The sequence below is a fragment of the Kryptolebias marmoratus genome, linkage group LG2 (assembly GCF_001649575.2).
Source record: "Kryptolebias marmoratus isolate JLee-2015 linkage group LG2, ASM164957v2, whole genome shotgun sequence".
NCBI classification, from domain to species: Eukaryota; Metazoa; Chordata; class Actinopteri; order Cyprinodontiformes; family Rivulidae; genus Kryptolebias; species Kryptolebias marmoratus.
In genome coordinates this window covers 27,076,802-27,087,155 of record NC_051431.1, presented here as the reverse complement: position 1 = coordinate 27,087,155, position 10,354 = coordinate 27,076,802, and the positions used below count along the sequence as shown (strand labels likewise).

The window sequence follows — 10,354 nt, the reverse complement described above, 5'->3', positions numbered from 1 at the left end:
ATATGGATGTAAGACTTTACGTGCGTTGCTTTTATTTGATTTCTAGCAGGAATTTGATGCTCTAATACAATATTTATGACTTTGAGACAGAAGGACAAAACATTCAATTGCAGCAGTGTGAGTTGACTAGAAAAGACCCAAAATATTATAATTATTTGTTGTTGTTTTTTTTCTCACAAATTGATTTTTCTTTTGTACTTTTTTTAAAATGAAAGCCAGATTAACACTTGCTGTGTGCAATAGCAATGTTTTTTTTTTCTTCCTCTTGGAATAGAGATTGGCCATCAGGCCCAGCCTAGTGATCCACTATCAGTTTAAACACAGTGTCTACCTCCGTCAATTTAGAAAGCTGCTATTTGACCCCCTCCACCCAGCAGAACTGAGTTTTACAAATGTCAGAGTACACAGGTCTGAAGCGGGCGTAACCTCCCTTTTTCTCACTGCTTTCCCCTTCCATTCAGCTGGTGCTGTTTCACACCAGTAAAATGAAGCGATAATAATAGACAGGCCGAGGCAAGGGGTGCTCAGGTAAAGCGGGTCCTTGGCTCTAATAGCTGGGCTGTCTTCTCTGCTGGACCCACCGGCTGGGGGGTTTATTGAGATTCCATTAGTGGCTGTGGCGAGAGGTTTCAGTGCAGTCCTCCTTTTGTCTGCCTGACACTCCACATGAGGATCACTGGAAATTGGCTCTGTCATGGGGGACAATTTTTGAGATGTGAAGTAAATTAAACATATAACCACACAAAAAATGCTGCTTCTGGTTCCCTACTTTTGACTTTTGTCACCAAATGAGAGGTGTCTCTCTAAATCCTTTTCTATTAGTCATTACTCTTCCATAATTTTCTCCATCTTTTTTTTAGATTAAACTGTACAATTTGTTTTTGTGTAAATGTTGACGTGATAAAAAATTTGAGTCCTGTCTTACCTGCAGATATAAACTAACAGACAGTTTCAATGCCACATGATTGCAAACAATCATTGAGCATAAAAATGTGAAACATATTTTAGTTTCAAGCTGTGACGGCCCCCTGCTGTGGCAATGTGGCCTCTTAACTCTATTTTCTTTAAGGTCTGGAAGTAGAAGGTGTTCATGTGACTATCTGGAGTACATATATAAGGAGGCGTTGGTGGAGGTGGGGGCGTTGGTGGAGGTGGGGGCGCTGGCCGATCCCAAGAGGCAGTGTCAACTGATCAGACTTGGCGGAGATTTACATCTGGGAGAAGTCCTTGGTTCCTGTGAGGCCAGCGTTTGATGGTGGATTCGTCTGAGGCTCTCATACGCCGGTGAGGTGGTTCCTGGGCATACACCGGTGGTCTGGGTTACCGCTCCTACTCCTAGACCCATTTTGTTAATAAATGCCCCTTAAGGGCTAAAAATGGTTGTTGGTGTCGTGTCCCCCCTTTTTTTCTTGTTGCGGTCCCCTGATTTGGGCCGTAACACAAACTTTAACCATTTATTTTTAACATTTAAATTTGAAGAAACTGAAGTTCAAAAAAGGGCCAACATCACTTACTGCCATTCATGCCAGAATTTTAAAGTCAAATGATCTTATGTTGAAAAATGATAGGGTTAACTGACTTTGTCAAATAATGAAAATAATGTTGTGCACAACATCGTCTTATCCATTCACATATCTATCCATCTTCTAATGCTTATCAGTGGTTGGTAGCAGGAGCAACAGGTCCGGGAGGGAAACCCAGACATCCCTCTCCCCTGCAACACTTCACAGCTCCATCCCAAGGCTTTCCCAAGCCAGAAAGGAAATATAATCCCTCGAGGGAGTTCTGGGTCTGCCTTGGGGTCTCCTCCCAGTCGGAGTTGCACAGAAAACCTCTAAAGGGAGGCATCACATGCCTGAACCACCTCAGGTGGCTTTTTTTGATACTTAGGAGCAGCGGCTTTACTTCAAACTTAACCTGGATGACAGAGCTCACCCTATTACTAAGGCTGACTCCAGCCACCCTACAAAGGAAGCTCATTTCAGCTGCTTGTGTCCGGGATCTTGTTCTTTTAATCCTGATCCATACCTAATGATCATTGATGAGGGTTTGAATGTTTGCCTTTCGACTCTTTTTTTTTTTAAACTCTTTTTTTTTTTTAAATAACAGACAAAAGACGCCCTCATGACTGAGGACAAAGCCTCAATCCGCCGAACCATCTCCTGCTCCACCCTACCATCGTTCAAGAATAAGACTCCTAGATACCTGAGCTCCTCTGCTTTTCAAATGACTCACAAATACTGTCACATGTAATTTTAGCTCATTATCTGTAAAATTGACTGAGTTATAGCCTTTTTTTTATTGGCTCAGTTTGATTAGCTGTGGTGGCCATCTTCAATAAGGTTGACTCCAAAAGTTAATCAGTTGTAGATGCACATTCAGTGATTACTTTCTAACAGTTTTATTGAAATCTGTTCAGTGGTTCATGCAATATCTTGCTAACTAACACAGACACAGGCAAAAACATGGTCAGCACACCCAGCAGGTCAGTAATATGTTGTTGAACAGATGTTTTACAAATGTAAGATCAATTGGTGATAGTTAATAAAAATCTGGATGATCTCAAGGCTGAGATTCAGTTTTTTTTTTTGTTGTTGTTATTTAGTTTTTTTTTTTTTTTTGAAGCGGGAGGTCATATGAAAAACAACAAATTCCAGTAAATTAAACTCTGAATATATATTTTGTATTTTATTTATACTTAATTACAGAGAAGAAGCACATAAACCTTGAGGTCTTGAGTAAATGTCTGTTGACATCAAAAACATCAAAATGCAAGATAGTTTGTGAATTGTATTTATTGTTTTTAATTGTAAGTCGTTAAATAATGTGTTTACTTTTCATAGCTGTGTTAATTGCATTTATTCAGCACACTTGAGCTATTAAGGCTTATTGAATCTATAAACTGATGTGATGTTTTAGAAATGTCACAGGCCAAAGCTCGGTGTTCACCGTTATTCGTATTATTGTAAAATATTTTATCAGTTCAGTTTATCTAAACACTGACTCATTTTAAGTAAGTGTATAAGAACCTTAACTGAATAAATATCTTTTAAATTATTTGTTTTGCATCTTCATTACTTTAGTAGGCATTTATTTGTTTTTTTTTCATTTGAAATTTGACGAAAGAAGATATTAAAGAATATGGGTATATGGCCTTCAAGTTCACCAACAATATGTGGTGGTGGTCTTTTAGCTGTTCCTTTCTACAGGGGGCACCACAGCTAGCAAACTGACATGAAAGCTTATGCCGGGTGTCCTTCCTGACACAACCTGGGCTAGAACTTGCAGCCTCAGGTTTACAAGACCACGGCGCTAATCACAGTACATGTATTTGGACCGAACTATCACAATACAGACTTTAGGGTCTGGTGTGTGCAATCAAATGAAAAATACTTTAGTCGCAGTTCATCCCTACTTAAATAAGAAGGTGCAAATGTTGCTTTTGACTAACTGTAATGCTGTGAGAGAGGGAAAAAAAGATATGTAAAGCTCTCTACACCAAAGCATTGTAAGAATGGGTTATTGAAATGATACACAGGACATGAAATGCACATTTAAAAAAACTAATACACTTTGTTAAAGACATCACTGGATGTTTAATAGGTGCCACCTGTGTTTGGACAGACACTCAATTTTGAACTAAAACTCAATTAGTTGAGAAGCTTTCTGGGAGATATTATTTAGCTCTTTGTACCTTTTCTTTTTGCATCAATTTTAAGACAAAATAATTTAGACTACTTTTTTGTTAAATTTTTCTTAAAAAAAAAAGAGATCACTTTCAATTTAAGAATTCATCAAACTTTGTGTTTGACACATGGGACACTGCTCAAATAAATTTAAATTCAAGTTAGATGAATAATACATTAAGATATGACTATTTGATTCTTTTGATTTTATAATGAAGTTACCAGTTGACAACCCCTTCCTGTCTGTACATGACCTACAACCTTACAGCCGCTACACTAAAAATGGTGATTTGTTTTTCTGTGTCTAATTCTGTGAATGTTATTGTTTGTTTAAAATAAATGGAGGGGAAAAAAAACAACTAGCATTTGTTTGTTTTTCTTTATGTACTAAACACATACCAAACAGTGACTTATGTGTACAGTTGAACTACAAATATTTATGAAATAAAAGAATATATTTGACAAATGAATCTCTATCAGTTTTTCCTAAAACAGATTTTTGCCTTTCTAACAACATGACTAACAATAATATACTTGTAGTACTTTACATTTCCTCTGTTAAACCTGCCTCTCGATGGTCTAACCTTTTTTGCTCTTGCTTTGTGATTAAGCTGTTGTATGTTGTCTCTTTCCATTCCCATGTTGCAGCCGAAGGCCCACTGAAGTGCAGCTGGCAGTGTACCAGCCAGGTAGCGCCTGAGTGGAGGAAACAGTGAGGATTGAGCAGCATAGTCTGAAAAATTAGGTCCCTGCCTTGTAATTCAGTGGTGGGAGCTGATATCATCAGGCTGCGGTTGGCTATCAGGCAGGTAATACCACCCACTGACTGTAATCACTAATGAAGCTTCTATTGAGTTTATAATGCGCTAAATGATGCAGACTCCCACTCCAGATAAACATGTCCCAAATAAACGATTTGGGTGGTAATTGCACTCTGCCAGTGGGCCTGTTAATAGAGTCAAGAATCTGATGAAAGGGTTAATTCTTTTTCTGAAGCATCCTCTCACTGGCTCATTGCACTCTCATTTCTACAGAGATCTCAGCATTCCCTTGGTTATCAGTGTACTTAGAAAGAAAACCTAATTAGACAAAAAGGCCTTTTTTCTCATTCCCTAATTAGGTCCTTAACATAATTAGCAGGTGATGTTAATAACCCTCTTTTAAAACCTATTAAAAAGCTGTTTGGGAGCAAGTGGTGGAGAAGAGTTGGCCTGTGGGCAGTCAGGCAGCCCATCTGAGGACAGCTGAGCATGATGGGAGCTTCAACAGGGCTGGAGTGCCACTGCATTAGGACCGTGGTCTCACTGGAGACCCTGTTATTACAGTGCAGCAGAGCTCTGCAGCCATTTAAAGACATGAAGACGCTTGTGGAGTACAAGCACCGTGTTTGACTGGTCTTTAGCTCCCAAACTGTAGGTTCGTGTTTTTACAAATTAGCTTAAATATTTCTGAAAAACCTTTTTTCATTACTGCTTTCATTCCATCTGGTTCAGCTGCTCCTAATAACCACATCATGACACTTGATTCCTTGATGACTTTTTACAAGGAGTGATACTGGTTTCTGTGATTTATGAAATGTGAATTTTATGTTGCTGTATATATGTGTGTGTGTGTGTGTGTAATGTGTTTCAGACATGACTACTGTCCATAAGCCAGTTATCCCCCAGGGACCTTGACCTCTAAAATGTACTTTGTACAAATCAAGATTTGTCATTTCACTTGCTTGAGTCAAGTGATTCAACTCGTGACTGAATCTGCACAAAGCAACTGCAACATTTAAATAAACACACAACTCAAATAATACATAAAAAAACTAACATATGTTTTTACATTTTTTCTGTGTATGAAAATATTTGATGACACATCTGAGGTGAACTCTGAATTTTATTTTCTTTAGTTTTTTAGTAACAAACTCTCATCAGTAGTTGAATACTACTTATGAGAAATATGTTCAATGTTTTAATAACGTATCAGATAAATAATAAAAAATAAGAGATTTAACAATATTAGAGTCAGCTCCTCTAAGTCTTAGACCATGGTTTTCAACAGGAAAAAGGCGGAATGGTCCTTCTGGGTCAGGGATGAGTCTCTGCATCAAGCAGAGGAGTTCAAGTACCTTGTAGTCTTGTTCACAAGTGATGGTAGTATGGAGCGAGAGATGCAGTATTGAGGGCATTATGCCATGGTGAAGAAGAAGTTGAAATGAAAGGCAAAGCTCTTGATTTACTAGGTCACTATGTTCCAACCCTCCCCTATGGCTATGAGTTGTAGATCATGGCCAAAAGAATGAGATCCCCAATACAAATGGCTGAAATACGCTTCCTCTGTAGGGTGGCCGGGCTCAGTCTTAGTGATAAGATGAGGCGCTCCATTATTCTGGGGGAGCTCGGAGTAGAGCTGCTGCCCCTCTGCATCAAAAGGAGTCAGTTGAGGTAGTACACGCATCTGATTAGGATGGCTCCCTTTAGAGGTTTTCTGGGAGAAGACCCGAAGGAAGAACCAGAACTCACTGGAGGGATTATATATCCTCTCTAGCCTGGAAATGCCTTGGGATCCCCCAGGAGGAACTGGGGAAAGGGTTGTCTGGTGTTCCTTCTTGGATCTGTTGTTCCCACCATGGATAAACAGTAGAAGATAGATGGGTAGATGAGATTGTGCATAACACTATTTTCAGGGTTTGACAAAGTCATCTACAACTTCATCATTTCTCAACGTAAGATGATCTGAGTTAAAAAGAAGAGAAAGATGTCTGGGTTTCTCTATTGGACCTGTTACCTCTGTGACCCAACCACAGATAAGTGCAAGGAGATGAGTCTGAGTCATGAGTCAGAGATTTACCATTTACTTCATATAGCAGCTTTGTAGGGCAGGGGTGTCAAACTCAGTTGCAATGGAGGCAAAAAACAAACAAAAACTTCTAGCTGAGGGCCATTCGCAGTTCACATTTATTGATAAAACAATATAAATAGACTTTGTTTTTTAGATATATGTGTAATTATTTATATTAAAATATGAATTATATTTTTTCAAGACATGTAGAATTTAAAACAAACATAACTAAATGATTAAAAATTAACACAAATTAGAAAACACATTTTTGGCTTTAGCTTATTATGCTTTGCTCTTAAATAATTGTCATGTATTTATTAGCATCGCATCTTTAATATAATCCATGAAATTAGCCCCCCAAAAAAACCCTAACATGAATACTAACATTGTTCTTTGAAATGAGAGAACATGAAAAGTATATACATTTAAAGAGACAATGTTTTATATACTGTATAAAACTCAATGGAGCATCTGCTTCCGCATTTGCTAAAGTGGGATGCATACTTTCGTTTTTGCTACCCCATGTTTTTTAATTAAAATAAATGTCATCATTTCCAGAAATAAGACAAAACAAGACATGGTTATTATTTCTTGATTCTAATTTTACTTTATTAGCTACCAACTAAAAAATTATATTAAAAATTATCGCTACAATCTGCACTCCCCTCCCTCAACTTTGAGTTGGTTTCAGTTAAACTCGACTGAAGTCTGGAAGCCACAAACTCACTACTCAGTCAGCATTTAGCTGTGGAGATGAGAAATAGTCTTTTTTTAAAGCTCTAAAAGTGTGCTTCATCTTTTTTTGCTAAAAGTCAGACAGTAGAGTGCAAAAACAACAAGTCATATCATGCTATTAAGGTGTGCGAGATACCCACACCCATTTGAAAAAGTGGGAATATAAATCCCTTTGATTGGATTGACATCAACTCAACAAAAGTCTATGCTATAATTGTACCAAGTATGGCCTAAAAGTAATGAAAAGATAAAGTTTTGTAAATGTCTACTCTTTGTTTTTTGTTTAAACGAATAATGGCATTTAGCCACAGTTTGTTAAAAAAAAAAAATCAAAGTTAAATAACCTCACTAGGATTTGAGTACCCATTTTTTTTTGCAATACCCATTACATGAGACTATGCACATACTGTCAATGGAAGTATTGTCCTTATATAGACATTATATCTCAAATTTTCCTTGGCTGAAAACTCATCAGCAAACGATCAATTGGATGTTTTTTTTTATTTCTACATCAAAAATCAAAGGTTATAAGAAAATTAAATTTCATATTCTCAGCTTCAAAGTTGTTGTTTTTTCCAAAGTTGAGTAACTCCCATGATAAGTCTGCATCAAGCATGCTTAGTATTGTTTGCAAAATGAGAATAGGGACTTGGATCTGTAGCAGATTAGAGGGACAGTTTTAACACATTAAACAATATTATCTCAGATAGAAATGTAAAAAGGGGCAGATATGGTTTGCCAGCCTCAAACCTGATGCCAGCCTTGTAAAGACTGCAGAAGTTAAGCATTAAAGTCTTTTTTTTTAGTCATAACTCAGGTAAAGTTTTTTAAGTTAACCATTTTTAAATGTCTCATGGTGAAAAAATAATAACTGCAACATATGAGTGCTGCAGTGAAACATGTTAAAATCAAGTGTGAGCACAGGTAAAACAATGCCATTATGAACACATAACAGCAATTGTCTATAAAAACTAAATAAACAGGCTGAATGTGAAGGCCAGGCTTTGTACTCAGTAGGAATTTAAGCAAAACACGTTGCCAACATTTTAACAACTTGTCAACAGTTTAACAGAAACTCGACACACATTTCTAACACAAGCCTCTTTAATAATTGCCACTATCGCACAGTGGATCTTGGTAATGTGATTACTGACAGAACCCAGGACAGAGAGTTTGTTTTATGTGTTAATGTGGACCAGGTGTCACAAACCACCAGGGGGCATTGTGTATTCAATAATGCACTGAGAAAATGACTGGAGACACAACAATGAGTTGCACTGTCACTAACTGGCCTCCAGTGAAATATTGTTGACGGGGTTCAGGGAAGTGCTGTGGGTTCCAGTGAGTAGTCTGTGCACTCTGCTGAGAAGGAGGAAGATGAGGAAGAGGCAGCCGCCGACCAGAAGAGCCCAGTCCTCGTCTTTAATTAAGTATCTGAAACATCAATTTAAATGTAAATATCAGCGGTGCAGCGCCACTCATGCGTAAATTAGAGGGTTGGCCCAGCCGCATTTCTTCCTCTGCCTCTCTCAAGTCCCTCACTCAAAGTGACATCTGCTCACAGCTGCTCTGGCCAAGCCCCCTCCCCACATCATGCTTACACACACCCACAGGTACACACATGCTCACAATACTTACATTCACAAAATTCCAGAGACCCAATACTTTCACCTTTGTAACCTTTAGTTGTTAAAACCCGTCATATTGTAAAGTTCATGTTTGCTTACACACATTTGTTCATTCATGTCATTTAAAACCAGGTAAAAAATGGAGGATGAAGAAGGATGATAATAAACAGAAGGTCCATGTTACTCAAAAGTTCAGGGGAAGAAACCATTCAAGCCAGTTATGTTGGTCTGAGTAAAACTAACAATAAGAACAAAAAACACACTGATTTTAACCTTAAACAAAAACAAAAACAAAAACACTGCTCAACTAAATATTTAATCAGCTTTTATCTGAACCCTATCGGTTGCTGCAGAACAATCCCACTTTTACAAAATGGTGACAACCAAATGCAAAAGCTAGTTTTGGTGTAAACAGAAGAAATAAGTGTTTATGATGGCTGCATTTACCATTCATTTTATGTCCTACAGAATCACTGAATATCATCATGGGGACATCTAGCTGTACAGGTGTGTCTCAAGTTGATTTGAATAGATACTCAGGGCTTAGAGAGATTTTATTCATAATCATACTGTTGGAAATTAAGCCAGAGCTAAACAGCCCAACAAACAATGGACAAATGTGTGAATAGAACAATTGTCCAATGTTTTAGCTACAATATTAACACTTGTAATTGACAGACAAGTCTTTATTTTTTAGTATGATGACTGAGACAATAATTAATGATGCATGAATGAAAGCAGCTTAAATGATAATGCTAGATTATTTATCTTGATTTGAATATGTAGACTAGGTGAGACTTTATGCAGCATGAGCACATTTGTAGTGCTGTTGGACACTGTGGTCACTTAAATGTCATGTAACATCATGTTTTGTTGCCAGAAAGCCTGAATATAAAGGTAAAAACATTCATCTTTATAATACCGCCTCTCTACATTAGCTAAACAAAATGAATGTTTTACTTACTTTTCCACTGAAAAACTCCCTTGTCTATATTCCTTCTACTTCTTCTTTGATGCGGTGCATTAAATCTGCCACCAACTGGCTTCGCCTTTTGTAATTCTCTATTGCAAACATATGTACCTTTTTGTATTGTAAACTGCTAAACTATTTAATAAAGATAAATAATAATAAAACAACTCGCTTAGGATAACTTCCGTTGTAGCATAACTTCCACTGTCGCTTTTGTTTTTGTGTTGTGGCTTTTGTTGTTTTGTGACCTTTTTGTGTTGTGTTCTGTTGTGGCTTTTGCATTTTGTTCAACCCCCCTGGGCCACTGTAGTTTTGTGCCTTATACCAGCACACTTGGAACTGCTTACATACAGTGTACAGGTGCTGGTCATAAAATTAGAATATCATGAAAAAGTAGATTGATTTCAGTAATTCCATTTAAAAAGTGAAACTTGTATATTATATTCATACATTACATACAAACTCATATATTTCAAATGTTTATTTCGTTTAATTTTGATGATTAC

General features: G+C 37.3%; 1 long non-coding RNA gene across 2 annotated transcripts in view; it reads right to left on the bottom strand.

Annotated features, from left to right (window-relative positions):
• Positions 1-6,559: 6,559 nt before the first annotated feature.
• LOC119617982 overlaps positions 6,560-10,354 on the bottom strand; it is a 38,488-nt gene continuing 34,693 nt past the window's right edge. For both annotated transcript variants that reach the window (XR_005234505.1, XR_005234504.1), the window contains one exon: positions 6,560-8,684. This is a non-coding gene — a long non-coding RNA (uncharacterized LOC119617982). The remainder of the gene's footprint in view (positions 8,685-10,354) is intronic.